The sequence below is a fragment of the Aulonocara stuartgranti genome, assembly GCF_965226115.1.
Source record: "Aulonocara stuartgranti genome assembly, chromosome: 15".
NCBI classification, from domain to species: Eukaryota; Metazoa; Chordata; class Actinopteri; order Cichliformes; family Cichlidae; genus Aulonocara; species Aulonocara stuartgranti.
Genome location: NC_138951.1, coordinates 22,474,219 through 22,496,821, shown reverse-complemented (window position 1 = coordinate 22,496,821; position 22,603 = coordinate 22,474,219). Strand labels below are relative to the sequence as shown.

The following is a 22,603-nucleotide window of genomic DNA, read 5'->3' as shown; positions in this document are numbered from 1 at the left end:
GACTTGGGCCTCGTATCTGCCGTGGGTGGAATATGCCCACAACTCCTTGGTTTCGTCTGCTACTGGGTTGTCACCGTTCGAGGCCTCTTTGGGTTATCAGCCGCCCCTGTTTCCGGAGGAGGAGGCTGATCTTGCTGTCCCCTCGGTCCAGCATCATCTACAGCGCTGCCGTCGGGTCTGGTCTCGTACGCGGGAGGCGCTGTTGCGAGCTGTGGCTCGCCAACGTAGCTGTGCCGACCGTCGCCGGTCTCCTGCGCCTGTTTACTCACCGGGACAGAAGGTGTGGCTCGCCGCGAAAGACATCCCTCTCAGGGCATCCTCCCGCAAGTTGTCTCCTCGTTACATCGGCCCCTATTCTGTGGACAGGGTCCTCAGCCCTACGGCTGTCAAGCTCCGTTTGCCTGCTGCCTTGCGGGTTCACCCGGTCTTTCACGTTTCTCAGGTGAAGCCGGTGGTGTCTAGTCGTCTGTGCCCGCCTCCGGTGCCCCCGCCTCCCGCCCGGCTCATTGACGGGCACCCTGCGTTTTCTGTCCGGCGCATTCTGGATGTGCGGCGGCGGGGTAGGGGGCTGCAGTTTTTGGTGGACTGGGAGGGTTATGGGCCGGAGGAGCGTTCTTGGGTTCCTCGTTCTTTGATGCTTGACTCTGTGATGGTTTCTGATTTTCTTAGGTCACGTCGTGGGGCGGGTGCTGGTCGGCCGCCGGGTGGCGTCCCTTGAGGGGGGGTACTGTCATGGTCCGGGTGTGTGCCAGTGTGTCTCCCTCCGAGCCGGCGTCTCCACCCCTGGGAGGGGCCTCAGTGTTTTTGCTGATCGCTTACATCTGTGGGTAATTAGCCGGGGACTCATAAGGCCAGCGTTCTCAATCTCTCTTCGCCAGATTCTCTGCTAAACATCAGTCAGTGCAGGCCACCACCATAAATTCCCTACGTGTTTTTTTGAATCACCTTGCCTCACTGTATGTTTGTTTTTTGTGCGCCTCCCTTTTCAGCTACACCTAACTGTCAACTCTGGCGAAGAGCTTCTACTTGGATGCTGGACCTTCTGGCAGTCCCTCAGGCTATTACCAAAATTACCTACCTGCCTCTCTGCCTCCACGCCAGGAGTTTTTGGATTTACACACCCGGACTACTCACCCCTCTATGTCATCTCCGACCTCCGTTGGCAAGTACGCAGTACGAAGGAGGATTCTGAGCCAAACAACATATTCATATGCCTCCTTATCTATGTTTGAACATCTGCATTCTGTTACAGTGACCCCGACCTTTTCCTGGACCCTTTGTGACTTGCTTTCCAGTCCAATCCCCGGAATAGCTGTCCTCTCTGACCCAGACCAGATCGTTATTTAGTTTAACGTCTACGCTCACCTTTTGTTTATGAATATTTTGTGTAAACATTAAACATTATTCTTAAAATATACTTACGAGCTGTTCGGCGTCTTGCGTTTGAGTCCTGTCACTCGTCTGAAACGGTCTCGGCCGTAACACCTTCAAGGTTCAGGAAAATTTCAATAAGCACATGGCCATCTGCTGCCATTTTATAGAAGCTATTAGACCAACACACACACATGCACGCACACAAACACTATATACTCGGTTTGTTAGTCAGTCAGCACTCTCTGCCTACTCCCTAATTAGACTCTGTCACAACTCTGAAGAAATTACACAGATGAGCGCGTGCGTGTACGCGCGCGCACACACACACACGCACACACACACACACATTTCTATCATTTAGGACTACACTGGCTCATTACTTGAAGAATTACTGCACTGTTAACCTAAACTTAACCTAATCTTAAACCAAGTCTTAATACTAAGCTTGACTTGTTTTTTGTCACCAAAACAGAAGCAGTTCTATACAGTGTGACTGTGTAAACAGTGTCATATCCACACAGTGTGCTTAATTCTCACACACACACACACACACACACACACACACACACACACACACACACACACACACACTCTCTCTCTCTCTCTCTCTCTCTCTCTCTCTCTCTCTCTCTCTCTCATCAATCTCATGCTCACATGACTCCACCTCAGCATCATCCAAAGATCGCCTAATCGAATCTGATGGGGAGGGAAAGTGAGTGACAGAGTGTGAGAGAGTGTTAATGTGTGTGTGTGTGTGTGTGTGTGTGTGTGACAGAGAGACAGTGAGTGAGAGTCTGGGAAGCTCTCCAAAATAGGACGTACCCCCTCCAATCACCAGCTGTTTACCTCAGATAGCTCCCACTAAATTTGGAGGACCACACACACACACACACACACACACACACACACACACACACACACACACACACACCAAGTGTGTGACAGTTGCAACACAAAAAGAGAACACTTGCTGTAATATACTACATGCCTCATCACTTCTCTAAACACAGATACACAGCAAATCACGCACTGAACTGTTGATAAGATATATATAAATCTTATAAAGTTTGTATCTGTCTTGTGTGAAACTTATATGAAAAGCATATAAGAGTGAAAACAGATATAAGATCCCTTGAAAAATTACAACTTGTATGTTTTGGATACTTACTAAAACAATGTATGAAAGTAATGAGAAAGTGGCCACTTTCATGAGTAATCACATATAAGTTTTTATTATTTCTTTTCCGTATGGGCTTCAAGAAAAGCAAATGATTAACAAACACAGACACAGGAAACCCACCAACAGGCCACCAGAATCCAGACACGCACACACACACGCACAGAATGTCTAGTTCCCAAAAACTGTATTAATCCATCACACGTTCCCAAATTGTGTCAAAATCCAATAAAATCTTAAGGAAACATTTCCAGGTTGATATCAAAATTGAAACTCAAAAGTTCAAAACATTACAAGATGTAAGTATGCATTTTTTAACTATGCTGCTCAGCTGTAGAAGCAGAATGTTAAAATTTAAAAAGTATATTTTTTATGCCGCATTATGCAGCAGTTCTCAACCTGGGGCGGCAAATGATTTATTGAACCAAAAAATACATAATTTCGAATATGCAAATGTCTCACCATGTTGTTAATCTTTGTGATAAATGCTCTTTTCCTGTGAAATAATAAATGTGTGCAGCCTCTAGCCTCCCTGCTTTTATTATTTGGATAAAAACAGCTTTAGTATTGTGTGTTGTCCAAGTTTTGGGCAGCCACTCAATTGCATAACCAGCCTGTTAGTCATTAAATTACTCATTAAACCATCCAGACTGCTTTCCAAGTTCAGCAACAAAACATGGAAAGAAACTCGACACCGTACACTTCTACTTTGTTTCTGTCATGAATCTCAAAATAAAACAGCACCATTGCTTTAAATTAATCAGAGCAATTTCCAAATGTTTCATGATTAAATTGCAGTAGAAAAATAAGAATAAAACAGAGCTTGGATGGTTGAAAGAGTAAGCCAAACAGAAAGTGGTATAACATACCTACAATCAGGTGTACTATAGAACAATCAGTCAGAACCTGAAATTATTTACAGCTGAAATGAATCATATTAACCATTAATAAAGGGCTGGGAAACCTTGTTCTTATCACTGACCCAATCATTACTGCAGACCTTGCAACAACAGCTTCCCCCATCATACCCATATACCAGGTTTCTTGGTCAGAAAATGCTGAAGATGCACCTAAACAAGCCATGTCAACAAGCTCACTGGGTATTGCAACACATATCAACCAGTGGATGTTAACTCTGTGTGTTAAGTTGCTTCAGAAGTCTACATAACAGAACCACTCTGGTATGGTTATCTATCAGTAAGTTTTAGCTTTTAGGCGTATCTTGATTTTAGACCAAAACAGTAGCATGGCTTCAGTGTTGTTGCTCAGCATATTAACTCTAACACCATCATACTTACAGCAAGGAACAGACTACACCACAAGCCATACAGAACAAATTACAAAATATCCTCTATGTTACATTATGTAATCACTCACTATTTAATTGGCTAACAAACATATCAGAACACTTGTAGAGCCTGTACTAATTAACGACTGCAATCCTTCACTACGAGATGCATGACGTGTGAAGGATATTGGACAAGTGGAGGAAGACCCAAATTTGTGGGGCAGGACAATGAGTTTCATAAAAGAAAATATCCTAAGATCAGGAGATTTAAAGAAATCTTTTTTTTAACTTGTTTTATTAAAGAAAAAGAGCAACTACTCTGTGAGTAAGGCAGCCATTAAATCGGTCAGTCCGCCACTCGCTGAAACAGTTCATTAGTCAGTCAGTCTGCAGATTCACTAGAAATGGATGTTTTGTTGTTAAGGGGGATGCTCATTAGATATAAAACACACACAGACACACACAAGTACACACACTCACAAAAGGAAGCTGCAGTCTCTGCGGACCTATTAGTGCATCTCCGTGTCATCTATCTGAGTTTAAGCTCTCTATTGTTTGTGACACATCACACACACACACACACACACACACACACACACACACACACACACACACACACACACAGAGATACAACTATGCAACCACCCCCTCAACACATGCACACACGCAGTAAACACTGCAGCACCTGTCAGTGACTCCGGGGAGCTATATTGGTGTTTAGGAGCAGCCGTTATAGAAGTATACGGGCCAATTAAAACACACTCTTTTCTTGACAGGCTCAACAATCTGAAATCAGGCTGCGTCTGCGAATAAAACAAAAAAGAGAAAGACTGACACTGCTTGCGTAGAGAGGTGTGTGTGCGTGAGCGAGAGAGTGTGAGCGAGAGAGAGAAAGAAAGAGGTAAACCAAGAAAGACAGCAGTAGGTAGCTGAGAGCCACACCAGGTGGTGGATGTGCCTGTTTGCTTAAATCACAACATGCTGATGCGTGTGTGCATGTCCATGAGTGTGTTTGTGTGGGCATGTGTGCACGGCAGATGGTGCGTGACGACTGTATTGCTCCCAGCAGCACAGCTGTCCAAGGCAATACACCCTGGACACACACCTCTTCATCGAGTTAAATAACATCAACATACAGATGCGCGCGCACACACACACACACACACCAAACACTCTTCAGCCTTTCAATAATTACATTTTTAGAGGTTTCATTCAAAAATATGGATTGTTTAATACACAATTTGAATTTGCATAAGTCGTGAGTCAAAATCAAAATGTGTATTAAAGTATCCATATTTTTGAGGGCCATCTGGACCCTTTTGTTCTGTGTGAGGATTGTGTGTTAGTCCTGAGCCTGTCGATTCTCTCTGGGTACTCCGGCTGGGGAGAACAATTATCCATCATAGAATTATACTTAGTGTTGCACAGCATCACATTTTACTTATGAAATTTGTACTGTTGGGGCGCGGGGGGGGGGGACTGAAAATCATTATCATTTCTGATTAAATTTAGATTTCCTGCGGGTATCCTAGTCCTTGCAGTTTGTTCCTTTTGTATATGATCTGAGTTCCAGACTGGGTTGAGCTGGTCCCATCTCCACCCAAGGGTGTAGACTTCAGTTTCCTGCATTTCAGCCACTGCACCTGCTTCCCATCAGTCTCATCTGAAGCAATATATATAGACCGGCTCAAGTCTCCTTTCCCTTACCAGATTGTCAAACTCCTCAGTGTGGTAACCAGGCTCCTAGATGGCTTCCATGCATGCTAGTATTCCCAGTGCTTAAGCTTGTGTTCTCCTGTCTCACAGAGTTATATGTGTGTCTGAAGGGCAACCTTGCAGCCACACTTGTACCCAGAAAAACTGTGGATCCCTTACCTCTTGTCCTCATCTACTGTCCACCCTCCAACGTCTCAGTGACTTCAAGAACAAATCACTTGCCTTCCACGGTACAGCCATCTCCATCTCTTCAAGTAAATCAGACTCTTCCAATCCAAACTATAGTAACGCGCTCAGACTGACCCACCTTTACTCGATCCATGAACTCTCCTGGATGGCACAGTTTCCCATATCATAAACGTGTTGCATTCAATCCTTTTTCAGAGCCACATTTGCCAATAAACTCTATTTTGAATATCACCCAGTCTATCTTGGATCCTGCCTTAAGAGTGTACTATAAAACTAACATCACCACTGGTATTGAAAGTGGGCACCCGTTTGCTTTGCTTTCATTCTGCACTGTGCCACCCAACTGAAAACAAAAATGCCCCTTGTTAGACGTGTGATGGCTTGGTAAATCGTCCTGGGTCCACCCTGCCTTTCACCCAAAGAAAGCTGGAATAGTCTTCAGCTTCTGCACGATCCTGAACTGAATGGAATTTGAACTCCTACCAATTGGCAGTTGCTAAGGGAATTCAGATTTATATTCCCACTGTAGCATGTCCGCTAAATAGGTTTGCAAGTAATCCCTGTATCACTGAGCCTTCTGTGTATCCAGATCCCCAGGGTCGCATCTGAACAAAAATAAGTTGAATAATTAAGAATATGACTCACGGCTGAGCAGCAGGTCTTCCTTTTCAGGTTTGATACAGCCTTACAACCTTCTGCTAACATGCATGCTCTCGTACATATAGCTCAACATTAGTGGCAGAAAAATGGCACCAACAGAGAAGTACCAAAAACTGTAGTTCTTCTAGTGGCCACTTGGAGTCAATCAGTAGACTCGCCTGTGTAACTGCAAACTGGTACAACAGGCAGTTTTGGGCTCTGTGGCTAGTTTTCCACTTCATAGGAACTTTACAATAACACCATACAATACCAACTTTTAAATCTTTTTTATAATAACTCAGCCACTTTGTTAGGGCTTAAAGTTAGTATCATCTTTTACATACAGTCTTTGGTGTTTATGGGAGGCATCATTGTTCCACTTAAATATCTTTTTTTTTTTTTTAGATCAGCCCAAATCTTCTCTCACCTGTGTTCTCATTTAGTTTGGAAATAAACATCAAGATGTTAACAAGTGACAGCAACCTCATGCCTCGTCGCACCCACAGAGGACATTATACGCTTGATAATTGCGTGCAGGAGTTTTGTGGCTACACAGACACAGACACACACTAATGTAAATCAGATGTGTGGTTGACAGCTACACAGATACAGCAGCCAACAGTGACTGAATTAATCTGATGAAGTGAGAGGCATACGGCGGTAACACTATTAAGTGGGATTATTTACTTGCAACATGAATCCCTCTGATTTGGTGAACCGGCGGGAGGAAATATACACTGAACAACTCACATTAAACATTTTGCACTGACAGAAGAAAAATAAATACATCAGATGATATTAAAACATTCTAACAACCCTTCTGTGACACAGAGGAGGAGGAAGGAAGACGGAGCCAGCTGGAATAACTACACTAATAATAATAATAATAATAATAATAATAATAATAATAATATTATGAGGCACTGCCCACCTGCTCTAGCTTGAGCAAAGCTGCTGAAAAAATGTGATTTATTTTGTCCTTAGTTGTTACATTGCAGCAATGATGTGATGAGTAGATTTACACTTTGAGCCCTACAGTTAAACCTGCACTTAAACAACTGCTGAATCAACCTATAATTCAAAATGCAAATGATGATTTGCCCCTTCTGCTTATTTATAACATTTCCTGCATGCGTCAGACTAAATAAGTCAGTTCAGCGAAAGACGCAAACGTGAGAAGATTTTAAGTTTTGCAACTGCATGCACAAAGCATGAATGCATGAATTTGTGATGAATTTCCCAAAACATTTTCCATCTTTATATAAGAAGAGTAACACAATAAGAAGAAAAAAATAAATCAACACTGCGACATTGATCGCTACATAATACCACAAGTATCTGACACAATCTGAGATATAATATTCAAGCTGTAATAAATATGTATCAGCCTAATATTTCTGTCCAGTGCCCATATAGCCTGGTGCATTCCCCTCAGATATAGAAAACCAGCAGTGTGCAGTGCAGCAGAGATATCCTTCCTTATATTCACACTAACATGGTGAGTCTTCTGCTCGGGGTAAAACAAGACAAGACGTTTATTTCAACATGCAGCAAAGAGACTAAAACTGATGCAATTAACAGGAGCAGAAAAGAACAAGAGGAAACATCAAATGTTGCTGAACTGGGGTGAAATATTGTTATATTGTACCTCCTGTCGTGAAAATTTAATTTCCATTTAGACATGCATAGAGTCAAAGCTAATCTAATTTAATCTGCCCTCTCTTCTATTTCCCCCTAATGTCTCTTCTCCTTGCTATGGCTGCCTCTTTTCCATCCTTTCATCTTCTCTCAACTCTTCACCCCTCTCCCCTCACCCACTTCTTCACCTTCTACTTCGTTTACCCTCCTCTCTTCTTCTTCTTTACCATCCCTTCCTCTACTATTTTTACCCCAACTGAGGTTTATTAATGAGGTGCAAGTTTTTATATTGTGAGAGAGAGGGGAGGGGGCGGGCGGTGGGGGCAGAGAAACAGATAAAAACAAAGCAAGTGAGAAAGATAAGAGAGAGATGGAGAATGAGACAAGGAGGCTGAGAGAGGTAGGAAATGAGTGAGGCAGATAGAGAGAGGGGGGACGAGGTGGCCGTTGGGTTTTTATAATTGGCTGTCTATGACTCAGAAAGGGTGAGTACAGTATCCCTCTGACACACACACGAACACACACACACACATACATTCAAAGAGATCACATTTCCACTCTTGCCTCCCCTAACATGACATGAAGCCAGCTTCTGAAGCCTCGGGGCTCTGAACATTTAAATTATCTCCTATCTCCTCGGCTCACTGTGGGCTAAAGATCACAGATTCAGCTTCACAGCAGCAGCACCGACTTTCATTTCCTCCTGATTCGCCTAATTAGCATTGCTAACGACTTCTCCATACAATGTCCCTGTTTTAACCTGTGTATTAACCCATACAAGGATATTGTAAGTAGCTTTTACTCTTACTGATGGAGTAGTGCCATCCCTGTTGGCAGCAAGAACATTATCTTCCATTTTTACATGCGAGTGTTTATCTGTGCGGGAACCATCTGGACTAAAATGCACAGTGCAGTGCCGTTGTGTTATATCAGTACAATGCAGGTATCAAATAAACTTATTAAGCATGTCAGATGAATGAGATTTTCACATAATCATAAATAATGCAAATTGCAGGTAATTACCTGATCACCAAGTAAAATATTAAAGGCTGCAAATTAATATAATTTTAAAACCCAGTTATGACATTTATGGCCTTTTTTAGTTTACCTACATTAACCGCAGAGCTGACACTGGCATATTTAAAAATGAAAAAAGTCATGTGCATCTCTCCATTGTATACCTACATTGTATGACTGTAGAAAATAATAGAAAGGGGTCCTACTTTTAACCGGATTTATGGCCTCTGAATTATTCAGTTCATATTCTTGTTGCTCACTTTAAACGAGGTTAGTGCATTGTGTATTTTGTATTTTGCAAATTTTAGAGTGAACTTGATAAAGCAGGGTATGCTTTTGGGTTGTGGTTACTTTGTTACTGACAAGTTGGGTTTCTCAGTATGACTTATCCCTTGTTCATTATGTCTGGTTAAAAACATTCTCGAAAGCAGTAGTCTTTAAAACAACTATTATGCCCTGTTTGTTGCTTTTATCTTTTAAATACAGGTACATCAGGTACATAAGTGACCTCTATAATGATTCAAATGACTAATGACTAAATGACTTTAATGTGATGGTTTTTGTGTTATCTACAGTCAAAAAGTACACCCTATATCAGTTTTACAGGGGGTGGATAACTTGAGTTTGTTGTGCAGGTTTTGCCACCCATAAACCATGAATCATGAACTGTATAGCATTATAGTATTCTAGAGTCAAATGTGGTGTTGTCCGTTTGACAGCTGAAGCTTGACTGAAACTGGGTCATGCAACAGGACAAAGCAAGGGCGCCATCAAATCAAGGTTGCAATGGCCCAACTAAAGTCCAAACATCAACCTGACAATGAGCTGTGCATAAATGAATGTGCACAAACCTCAATGAAGAGAAAGAATGTAAAAAGAGTTTGAATAATTAAATAAATTCTTTATTTTGTCAGAATCCATCCTTCAGGTTGCTTAAAAACATAACTTTGTGAAACTGCTTGAACTTTCATGATTAAATTAAGATGATATAAACAATCTTCGCTTTAGAAATTGCACTTTTGTTTTCAGTATCAGTGAAATCGGTCATGAGTGGCTTTAGAAGTACAACTGAAAATAATAACAGTAACCTAGCTCCCACTAACACTGAGAGAAATGAGCCCCTGACCTTGAGCTAGAACTATTATGTTTTAAGCTTGTGAGCAAAAGAATAGTGCAAGTGTCTCTCTGGTGAGGACAGTACGACAATTTAAAATAAAGAAATCCAAACATAAGTTCAATATGTACTTTCATTAATTTTAAAGACAGTACTTCATGTTTCAGAGAGGCAGACAAACATCAGGACACTGCATACTGTTCTTATTCTAGTAAGCAACAGTCTCCCTCTGATCTATCATTAAAAAAATCCATCCTAGGTGGTTTCTTCATAAGACTGTTGTGTCAGTCAGAGTTAATGATGTACAAAAAAACCTGTGTACACCTGCTGCACTCAAGGGGCAGAGAGACTGAGACATATTTGTAAAAAGTGAGCAGCAGAAAAGTTTGCAGCTCTTTAATGAAACACCCTACATGCATCAGACTCGCTCTGCTAGGTAGCTGCTCCTTAATATTCCCAAAGCTTTCACAGATGTAAGTAAAACTGGCTTTTCTCATAAAGGACCACGGGCAAAAGGAAGGAAGAACCTACAAGGCCTAATTAAATGAGACATGCTACCTTCTGTTCAGGACTAAAGAACCGTGTTGAAGTCACTTTCACAGGAAGTTTGTGTCATTGTTTCCGATTCCAGCAGACAAAACTTTCTTCTCTCCTTATGTTCATGTGGGATTGTTATTGATGATACCAAAGTCTTGTAATAAAACTTTTAGATCCTTTGAGATATCAAGCAAGAAGTAAGACCTGATGCTCTGTGGCCAAAACTGACCTTCCCAATTAGTCTGCTCCTTCTGGATTATCAGAAACCGCAGATCTCACATTTGCCAAAGTGCAGCGCTGGATGGTTTCTTGTGAATGAACAGTGCATTTTAAAAAAAACAAAATAACAGTGAAGAGGCCATGACGCAGTCATTACAACTGTGTGTTCTTATTGCCTGTTTACCCCGTGTCTCAAAACAAAACGGGTTTTATCCAAATTTATGATCCAAATGACAACGATTAGCTTCACTTGCGAATGAAAAGTAATGACTCACCATGCTGTGAAGTTAGATGAGCCTTCCCAGCTCTTGTTAATAATTTACACTGCAGCCTCAATCATTTTTGACCCATGGGGGGAAGTAAAAAGAACTACACAGATGCTCTGCTACACATTCGCACAAGGCTCACTGTAAACTATGATACAATGACTGCTGTGTTTGGAGAAACATGGACCATAATTTGTGGTGGAATTTTTTAATTTACAGATTAAGGCTACTGCATGGTGCTGTAAACACAGCAGTTCTTTGAAATGACTAAAGGAATAGAATAAATAGAAAGAACTATATGTGAAGAGGATTTTTATTGTGAAGAAAATAACATTTGCGTTCTTGCTCTGCTGGCTTTGCAGGAAATAATTCAATGATCTTACGTGAAGAGGCAGAACCACCAGCTCTAGCAGTTTGGCTGTAGTCTGCACAAAATCCAGGCAATCCTTGACACCATAAGTGCGTCTCAACCTTTGTCACGGAGCGCTCCTACTCCGCTCCGGCTCCGCATTCAATGAAACACCATTTGACAGAGTCACACATCTCATCACAACATCGGAGACGCTTTCATTTTGAGACTTTCAGTTTTTCACACTCTACTAACCCTTGGTAAAATCGCTTCTTTTTGGTGAACAGCTCACAAGCAGTTTGGTCACGTATTTGGTGAATTGATTTTTGGGCCATGTGACCTAATTCCTCCTGGAAACTAAAGACTGAGAAAAAGCTGTGAGTCAGAAAAACATCAAAGAAGAATGTGTTTACGGTTTATTTATCAGTGAGACCTCATGTTTTAGTCCCATTCTGCAGTTTAGGATTCAGGTGGGAGTATGTTTAGTGCCTGTATTTTATTGTATTGCATTTTATTATATTTTAATTTTTTTTAAAAATGTATATGGGGGAGGGCATGCTGAATGTCCAAAACACATCTTACAAAAAGAGTAAAGGTAGATGAAATATAGTGGATTTAAAACAACAACAACAACAACAAAAAACAGATTTGTGACTGGTCCACGGTGTGCCCCTCCTCTAGCCATGACCGTAAATTAGACAAAACTTGAATAAAATGGTAAATGGCCTGTATTTATATAGCGCTTTACTAGTCCCTAAGGACCCCAAAGCGCTTTACATATCCAGTCATCCACACATTCACACACTGGTGATGGCAAGCTACATTGTAGCCACAGCCACCCTGGGGCGCACTGACAGAGGCGAGGCTGCCGGACACTGGCGCCACCGGGCCCTCTGACCACCACCAGTAGGCAACGGGTGAAGTGTCTTGCCCAAGGACACAACGGCCGAGACTGTCCAAGCCGGGGCTCGAAGCGGCAACCTTCCCATTACAAGGCGAACTCCCAACTCTTGAGCCACGATCTTGAGCCACGATCAAAAAAATGTATGAATAGATGGATGGATGGTTTTTGAAAACTCTCTTCCTCCAGTTTTTGTCTCTGTGACTTATGGCACTATCACACTCTACAGTCAATGCCAAAAGTACTGACAGTAGCACCCCTGCCAATATAAACATTTTATTTATTTACCAATAAACACTTTTAAAACTTATAAAATCCTTGTCACTGTTCTTCACTATAGAAACAAAATAACATCATAAATAATATAAATAAAAACTCAAGTGGAAAAGTTCTTGAGGAACAAACTTTGTGCCACTGCCAAAAATTCTGGTTACGACTGTATTGTCTGTATAGAAATTCTGGACTTTTCTTATTTTAACTTCTTTCTGAGTGTGATGAATTATCAGTGGAAGAAGCAGCAGTTTTATACCATTGGATGTGCAACGTTTGGTCATGCTGTTAGTTTTAATAGTACAGTATATAAATGTTTGACACTAAGGATGCGGTAAAGACAAACTAAGTTTTCAAGCATTTATAAAGCGCATATTCATCTTGTGTCTTACTTACATTGTTAGCCATTCCCTTTATGTCCCATCCCATTATGTTAACGTGGTTACATTAGTAACAGATCGAGAGAAAAAAAGTGAAGACAAAACAACAACAACAACAAAAACGAAAAATCCTAACCATTATGCAACCATTCAAGAGCAAAATACACAAAAACATCAACTTCAGATAAACGGTCCCCAGAGGGAAGCTTGCAATTTGGTGAAACATAAAAACAAACTGCATCACAGTGCACTGCTTCTTAGAAATATAATGAACACAAAAAGAAACTAACCAAAAATATTTCCATTCCCAACATAATATATAACAGCACAGTTTTCCATGTAAACTGTACTGTAGTGTCTCTGTACCGTCTGTGCTCCCCTCTGCTCCCCTCCCACCCTCTCACTGCTCTCTTTCTGCCTATAGCAGAAGCAAAACACGTAACAGTAATTGATTCCCACGCCAGAATAAATGACACACATCTATATTGTATTCATCCCCGCAGCATTCGACATGCCCCTTAGCACGAACACGACCCCCACCAACAGAAAAACATACACATAATAACACACACCGAGCTGGGAAATAGTATCTTCCTGTCCTGAGGACGAGATATTGATTGAACCGAGCCGAACACGGAGTTTCGATTTACACATTTAGAGTTTGACGGCAGCCGTGTCGGTCATTTGGCTGTCGTTAGCAGCAAAATGCTCATAACTTACAGCGTAAATGGCTCAACAGGAAATGTAAGCCTTCTGCTTAGTCTAACAGAGGAAAAGAAAAGGAAAGACAATGAAGACTTTTGTTTGAGTGCAGATTTAGCCATTTAAAATCACTTACAAAAAAAAAAGAGACTTGCATGAACAGAAATTCTGCTCAATCCATTTTACTTTCACAGCAGTTTGGAAGCTGCAGAATTCAGTACGCTGGCAGGAGACAAGGGTCATTTGTACTTGTGTGGGCTGCTTGTTTTTCCCTGCTTTCAGCTGCAGGTAAGTGTATGTGGGAGCCTGCGTGTCCTCAGTTTTGTTTTGTGATGTCTTTTTAAAAAAGCTTAAAAAAATCTCTTGACACACCTTTTGTGCCTGAGAGTGAAGCAACACAAAAAAAAATTAAGCAATTAATTCTCCGGACGATCGCTTTAATGACATCCATCAAGACTGAATTCATTTTAAGGTGCTATTCTAATGGTTCTCAGTCACACACACACAGGCTCATAAGTTACACACAGAACAGAAGAAAGCAGTTAATAGTAAAGTAATGAAGAGTTACAGCATAAACTCTTTATTAGCCTCTCATCGTTCATAAATCACTTAGAAGCCAATTTCATATCAAAGCAGGAAAGAAGAGAGAGGGAGTCTTGATTGAAGAAAAGAATTAGCAAAGAAGAGGTGAGAAGAAGATGAAGGAAAGAAGGAGTCATGAATCACTGGAGAGAGTGCACAAGGGAGGAAGGATGAGGAGGACCTGGTTTGGAAAAGCAGTTGGTTAAGCAAGAAAGGGATGAGAAAGAAAAAAGGGAAGAGCAGAGAAAAAAGGAGGGTTAGGTGAAGAAAGTGTTAGAACAAGATGGCAAAGAAGGCAGATTAGACGACCGGATGAAAAGCAAGGAGTGAGTCAGGGATTACGAGAGTGCTGCTGTGACGGAGGAAAAAGGAGAAAGAGGAAAACTAGATGAGTTAGGAGGGAAAGGGATGTAGACTGTGGGGGTGTATGGGTGGGAGTGAGAGAAAGTGCACAGAGGTGAAGGCAGCTCCATTAAATGAGAACTGAAAGTGTCCTTGAGCAAGGCACTCAAAATGAAACACAGTGCCACTCAGGGAAGATTATTTTCTATTTTGTTCTATTTTAAAACTTCCCAGAGAGGCTACCAGCGGTGCTTGAAGTAAACAGAGAGAAAAATGCCACCTGTGAGTTACTCATAGGATATGTTAAATAAAACTACATAAACTGAGGGTGATGTTCTGACCGTTTTCAAAAGGCTCCTCCACTTTAAAATCCAATTAAGTTTTCTTCAATTTTATTTCAGGTTTCGGTTATCATACACATAATAACTGGGATAAAAAGGAGTCGTTTAAACGTGTGCATTAAGTGACACGAAGCTGAAATTAAGCGTTACACTGTCTCCTAACTAGTCTGAGTTAGATTGAGGCCTGTCATGCTACTTAAGCAAGTGAAAAAGTGTTTTCTAAGTACTCAGTTGGATGTAGAGGTGGGAGTTGGGAGCATGACTGTGCAGTGGGAGCAAAGTGTTGTTGAAACTGAGAGAATTGCAGAACAAAATGTTTAATTCATGGATGGATTTAGTCTCTTGTGGCCAGAAAATCCATCTCTTACTTCCAGGTGGGAGGACGTGCAGCTAGTGTGAATTTGATGGTTGTTTGATTTCTTTTTGTTGTGCAGGTTAGTGCGAGAAGAGAAGCAGACTATGTTTTCACATGGGGTTACAGGTGCTCTGTGCTGCCTCAGTAATGCAGTTTTAAAACAACAGCATCAGCAACATTGCACATTATGCACTGCACTAAACCAAAACAGATTCTGTTCAGGCACGTTGGAGTTTATTTCTTAACCTTACAACATCACAATCAGCAAGAATGTGCAATTAATGGTTGGCTCAGACTCACTCTAACCAATTCTGAAATCAGGTTGCATCAAGAACATGCAGAGAAAATCTCAGATTGTCTTCTCTTTTATCCCAAAGATGAAAATTATACACACTCTTAAATAATTTAAACTTTAAACAACAGCATAACACACACTACAGCATGATATTAATATCATTAAACCAGAGGGAATTTGTGTTATTGCATCTGTAGATGTAAACAAAGATGCAAGTAAGACATCAATTTTCTTCCGCTTATCCAATACACAACCTACACAGCTACAGGAAGGTTGGAGCCTATCCCAGCTGCTATGGGGTGAGAGACAGGATACACCCTGGACAGGTCCCCAGTTTGTTGTGGATTTAGATTTCTACCCTGGGCAATTTAGAATCCCCAGTCAACCTAACCCCACTAACTCCATGTCCTGGGACTGTGGGAGGAAGCTGGAGTACCTGGTAAGAACATGCAAACTCCATACAGAAAGGTTGATTTAAACCCAGACCTGTGAGCACCACTGCGCCACCATGCTCCCCTTTTTCTATCTATTAACACTCTGATGAATACATCGGGAGCAACTTGGGATTCAGTATCTTGCCCAAGGATACTTTGGCATGCAGACTGACCAGCCAGACCACAAACCTTCCAATTAGTAGATGACCTGCTCTACATCCTGAGCCACATCCACACCAAAAAGATCTTGTTGCAGCAATATTTTTTAGTGAGGAGAAACCAAAGCAGGAGGCTAAACACATGTAGAATATAAAGTGTTTGAAGAGGTGCAGTAGGCAGAGATTGTCTACCCGTTAGTGAGACCTGGAGGTGAATTTTCTTACAGTTATAGCTGTCAACCGTATGCAATCTAACGTTAGCTTCAAAGGCTACAATGTTTGATTGCTGACCCTGTTAGCTGCTCCTGGACTGACGACCAACAGATCAGACTTATCTTTACGGAGTGGCATGAATCAGCTGACTGAAGAATGAGAATGAATGGAGGGGTACACCAGGTCTGTTTAGAATCAGAAATAAAACCAACTTTCTCCATGATTTCTTTGAATTGTCCTTGCTCAGAAAGGGTCCGGCCAGCCGATAGTTTTGCTCTGAGGAGACAGTTCCAACCACTTCACTTCAATACCACCAGGGACTAATGCTGTATAGAGAAATTTGGAGGAGTACCAGAAGTATACTTTGGGCAAGATACAGACCCCTGATGCATTTGTCAGTGTTTGTGATAGTTGTGCTTATAGGCATAAAATAAAATTCAGCATGAATGTATCTGAATAGCTTTTAGTAAAAGAAGTGCTTTGAGTGCACAGTGAGAGTAGAAAAGTACTACATAAGTATCAGTCCATTTACTTATGGTGAAATGCGACTTTTGACAATAATGTGTATAAAATTGTGCAGAATAAGTGCAGTTCTCAGCGGCTCCACCAGGAATGGCAAACATTTTTCAAATAAAACTTTTCCATGTGGCTGTCATCATCATCATCATCAGGCAGCAGTAACACGGTCACTATGACCTGGCCCCAAAGTAATTGCAGAGCTGCTAGATGGAGGAATTCAGCCACTGAACTAATCTCTTTCCTCCATCTCAGCCAACCAACACACAAGCAGCTTGTTGTTTAGCACTCGACAAGTCCTCTTATTAACTTCTGTCTCATTATAGGCTCTGTCGTCTTGGTTCTCTCTTGTCATTTGGATTTGAAATTCTTAATAAGGAACATGTTTGATATTATTACGACAGCTCGGATGGGTCAGCGAGCAGTTTAAGAGATGGAAACTACTTCACTGAGGGCGAACAAGCAAAGGTCTCTATTTGGATTTCTTATTATTTGATTGTCTGGAGAGGTGATGTTATGATGTTAGCTGTCCTAACTAGTATGCGCAATGCATACAAGCATGCACTGTTAATTTGACGGTTTTTGTTTAATAATGTCAGGACAGTCAATTCTACAAAGTCGCTGCTCGGCTTTGTTTCACTAATGTCAGCTACGTGTGCAATCACAGCTGTTCTTGGTCTGGTTGTCTGGTTAATCCAGGGTCGAAAATATAAGAAAAAACACAGAGATATAGCTGAGGAGGCCAAAAGAAAATTTCACTCCTACTTGCACACACAGATGCAGAATCACAGACTGGAAACATTTTGGAATAGACCTTGCATTAATCTGCAGGCAGAGCCAACGGAGAAGCTCCTGGGAGGCTATTAGCTTCAGGACTATTCAGCACTCCATTTGGATTATGCTGCACTGGGACGGGGATTAAACGAACTCTGCTGCCACATTACAATAGATCCAGCAACCCTCGATGTACCACTGGTTCACCTTTGAATACAGCACAAAAGACACTCAGATACAAAAGATATTTCAGCTTTTTAATAATATTAAGTTTTATGGTGATTTCAATTTGTGTCCTCACACCGTTTCTTTTGTGCCTTTTGCTGTGCACGACCTGTCTGGAATTAAACATGATTTGTTCTAGTGCTAGTATGAAAACTGAAATCATTCATATATGTATGCACGGAGACATACGTTGCCTCTGACTTTGCATTATTTGGTATTATAATGAAATATCAATGTGGCCAAAGGCTCTTCAAACTCTGCACAGACTAGAAGGGACGCTAGGCAGTAAGAAAGCTAATATCCGAAGCAGTAAAACCTTTGTGTTGAGGTCCTAGCTCCCACATTGAGGGACTGAGAATGTTCAGCAATGTAGCTGGTCTGCAGCACCAAACCACCCATAATAACAGTAAAGGACATCCGGAGGAGTATTAAGTTTCTTTTTTTTTATTCAGCAGTCACCGATGCATGTGTGCTGACAGGACCATTTTCTTTAAAGTAACTTACATACATTACAGTGGGGGCATTCAGAGTCACCCACACTCGAGAAGGTTATTTATTCAAATGTACAGTAGAGTTGAGCTTCGGATAGGAATTTACATTTAGAGTATTTCAAGGTCCACGTGAGTTTGTTTGTCTTGCCCGAAAGTATTGCAGCCAGTGACCTTAAACACCAATGTGGCAGGAAGGACGGCACCAATAAAAATGAGTTTTAGATAAAAAGATAAAGAAAAAAATAAAGTTCCGTTTTCCAGCGTCAAATTGCCCCATATCTCTGCATCATAAGTCGTTTTGCTTATCAGGCCATCTACCCAGCAGTCAACACCATCTCTCTTCATTTACATCCCTTGATGTGTTCACAAGCAGATTCAGAGTGAAAGAGAGAATGCAAAATGAAAGCAAAGGGCTGAATGCAGGAGGGGAAAAAAAACAATAAAGGGAATGAGAGAGCAGCGAGGATAAAAAGCAAATGTCGGTCGGAATCAAAGCGAACAATCAGAGACCTGCTCCTCATTTCCTGGACCAGCTTCAGAGGCTGAGTCGGATAAAGGAAGTGAGCGTTGTTAACATGGAAAGTCCCATTTCCGCCACACTGACAGCCACATGGGGGACTGCTTTGCTTCACTTATTGTCATCTGCATTTTTAAGAAAACACCATGCTCCAGTCTGATGCCAAAGTAGCAAGTAAAGAGTCGTTATGTTTAACGGCGGGCAACTTTTTCTGCTATCTAGATAGCTTTCTCATGCAAACCTGATTAGGCAGGATATGCTAAAAGCAGTTAAGCAGTGGAGATTCATTTTTCTCATTATTTTAGATGCCACTAAGAAAGGACTTAAGATTGGTGCATATTAGCTAAAGGGAAAAAGCAGGTGATTGCAGCGGACACAAAACCCACAAACTGCAAATAAGAATTTAGAGAAAATACTACGGGTCTTTTTTTTTCTGCGTCCATTCCCCAAGTTGTTAGTGTAGAAACCCACAGCGACAGGTCAAGTATCGCAGGCCTAGACACCAATCAGCAACACATTGGTAGCCAGTGGTAGCCAAAAAGGGGAAATGTAGTAGTATTCTGACCTGCAGTTGACTAGCTGGTGGCAGTCTACAAACCAGAAATGGAACCGTTTGCCTTCAAAGCAAAAGTTGTATATTTTGAAGTGGTGGCACCACTTTTACTTTGCAGTTGAATGCTCTCCATTTACAGTGGTTTGTTTGTGCTACTGCTTGGGTAGCCACTATTGAGTGTTTGCAGACAAGTTGGCACCTTTGATACAAACTACAGGCAAATTTTGTTGCTGCACTGTCGTTGCAAGGGATTTCTCCCAGCGACAAACAGTAATTTCCAACAACCACTTATTATTATATTTTGGGAACATACACATATGAATATTTACATATCCATAGTTTTTCCCAGCAATGGGAGCTTATTTGACCTCTAGGCCAGCAATTCATTTCATTCAATTCATTTCATTCAATTCATTAATATTCAGTTCTTCAGTAGAGTTTTTATATTTTTTTAAATATCCTCAACCAGAAGCAAAAGAACAGATGTTCTTTTTAAGCCTATCAATCATATCTGTCAAATTGCATTCATTTTAAATTCAGTTAAAATGCAAAAGCATGAAGTATTAAGTGAACTACACAGAATTATGGTTCTACAGCAGTGTAAACAATGAATGCGTCTACAAAAAGTCTAACTAATCATAAATTTACTTGCTGGAGACAGAAAAGGAAAAGCTTGGTACTCCATAGAGTTTGTTTTGTGCAAACCTGGCTCAAAGTCAATTCCCTCTGCTAGGATAAACTGATACTAAATGCCTATAACTTGCTGTGTGATGGGAATCACTAATGAGGAACAAAAATAAGTTAGCATAAACGATTAAATTAAAAAATGAACCTTTACAGAAGTCGATAATAAAGGCACAAAGACACGCGCGATCCATTTCAATTGTGGAAAAACTGCACCGTACTAATACTCACTGTGAGTCTGTGAGCAACGACATTTTGTAACCGATACAAAGTCAAAGAAATCCAAAACTGACTGTTGCAACAGTCAGTTTTCTGTTTCTGTAAGACAAGCTGTTGCATTTTGACTGTGCGTCTTCTGACAGTGAAAGCCATAAAGTGCATCTTTTTTTTTTAGATACCTCCTGCAAAAGTAGATAAAATGACATCTTTATTATTTATCTACAGATTTCTAACTGCAACCTTTAAAGATTTTCCCAGCGTGGATGGATAAGATACTGCATTTAAAAGATTTGGATTTCATTCATATTCCCTGCATCCCTGTGGACCGAGAAAAAAAAATTATCTACTACAAACTTCACTCATTTAAAATATTCTGCTTATCCAGGATCGCAGGAGGGGCTGGAGCCTGTCCCAGCTACCATAGGGTACACCCTGGACAGGTCACCAGTCTGTAGCAGGGCTAACACAGGTACAGACAACCATTCGCACTCACACCTATGGGCAAGTTAGAATTACCATTTGAGCTAACCCCACCTCTTTGTACTGTAGGAGGAAGCTGGAGTACCCGGAGAGAACCCACGCAACCACGGGAGGACATGCAAGCTCCACAAAGAAAGGAAGGCCCCAGCCAGGAATCAAACTCAGGACCTTCTTGCTGTGAGGCAGAAGTGCTAATCACCGTGGTGCCCCAGGCCAAAATAAATAGATGAAAACAAAAATATATTTGTCAAGTATGAGCAGACCTAACCCAACAAAGTCTTTCTACTCTACTAAATTTCCATCTCTGTACAGCAGTCTGTCTTTCACATTCACAGACAGCTTATTACAGTGAAACACTTGATTAGATGGAATTAGTGATCTGCAGCCTTCATCCTTCAGAGGTTGAAGGCTCTCTTAGCAGGGGGCAGATCGATGCACTGTTAGCTTCTGTCCCCACAGCCTATGATTCTTCTGCACTGCCTCACCGACCTACACTTTTCTGCTCTGCTGTGTAGTTTGAAGGTCAAAGGTAATAACCAGGGTTTAAAAAGGGTAAAGAAAAAATTTCGATTCATCTATATACACACAAAAAGCTGGAGATTTATTCTGAACTTCAACAACAATTAAAAGTGAGAGGACTATTTGTGCTGTTGACATCATCTCTTATCAAAACAAAATGATCCTGAATGTTGTGACAACGATGCCATCTGTGCTTGTGTAGTTGCTGCAGTATATCACCAAGCGTTAATTGGAAATGTATATGGTAACGCTTTACAAAGATCTTGGTCACGAACATGTCAGGCCTCATTTGACAGAGATAAAGTAATCTTTAAAATGCTACACCAAACACTTGCCAAATCCTCCGTGCAGCTGTCAGTCAATCTGTCAGTGCCCTACATGGACCTTTGGTCCAGTACAGTCCACGACTGTCTGCATCCACCAGGCTTGCATGTATTTTTAGGATGCATCATGCTTTCTGTTGTGTGTGTTGGCTCTATATTAGGGTGTGACAGCATGTCGTGGAAAGATGAGAAGCCGTTTTCTCTGCCAGCAGAACGTGACCCAGTATGTCTTTCTACTCAACTACAAGCTCTCTGTCTCAGTTTGCATTTCATTCAGTGTTTACACTTTTTTGGCAGGCTGTGTGTGTTAACGAAGGAATAAGCATGTACTATTTATTTCAAAGCCTACGTTAATTTTAATGACTACTGGATTTTATTCATATTTTTACAGAAAGTGTATATTATCCACGCAAATCTAAAAAGATATATGGTAAGTCTGCAATGTTGAAACATTTTTTTATTAATAGTTTGTAGCATATTAGTCAAATGTGTATGCATTTTGTGTGGCCAAATTGCATGCACATACAACAATATTAAATAAAAAAAATCAGTTGTCTTGTATTCTTTGTAGTCTTTAAGACCAGAAAATACTGGTGCAGATGAAATGACATCTCAGTTGGACCAAACCGTAATTGCACAGCTTTAGTCCAAGGAACTGAAAAAACAACCTGATTTTCTTTAACCAAGATGAGAAAAAAGATTGTTAATAACAGGGTTAGGAGGTTGCATTATCATTATTTCTGATTAGTCTGATTCAAGAGCAGGAAGCTTTTGAATGTGAAAATCAGATTTTCAGCAAAGAAGGA

General features: G+C 41.1%; 1 protein-coding gene across 3 annotated transcripts in view; it reads right to left on the bottom strand.

The window, feature by feature from the left end:
• galnt14 (UDP-N-acetyl-alpha-D-galactosamine:polypeptide N-acetylgalactosaminyltransferase 14 (GalNAc-T14)) overlaps positions 1-22,603 on the bottom strand; it is a 244,046-nt gene that overhangs the window by 147,532 nt on the left and 73,911 nt on the right. The window lies entirely within an intron of this gene.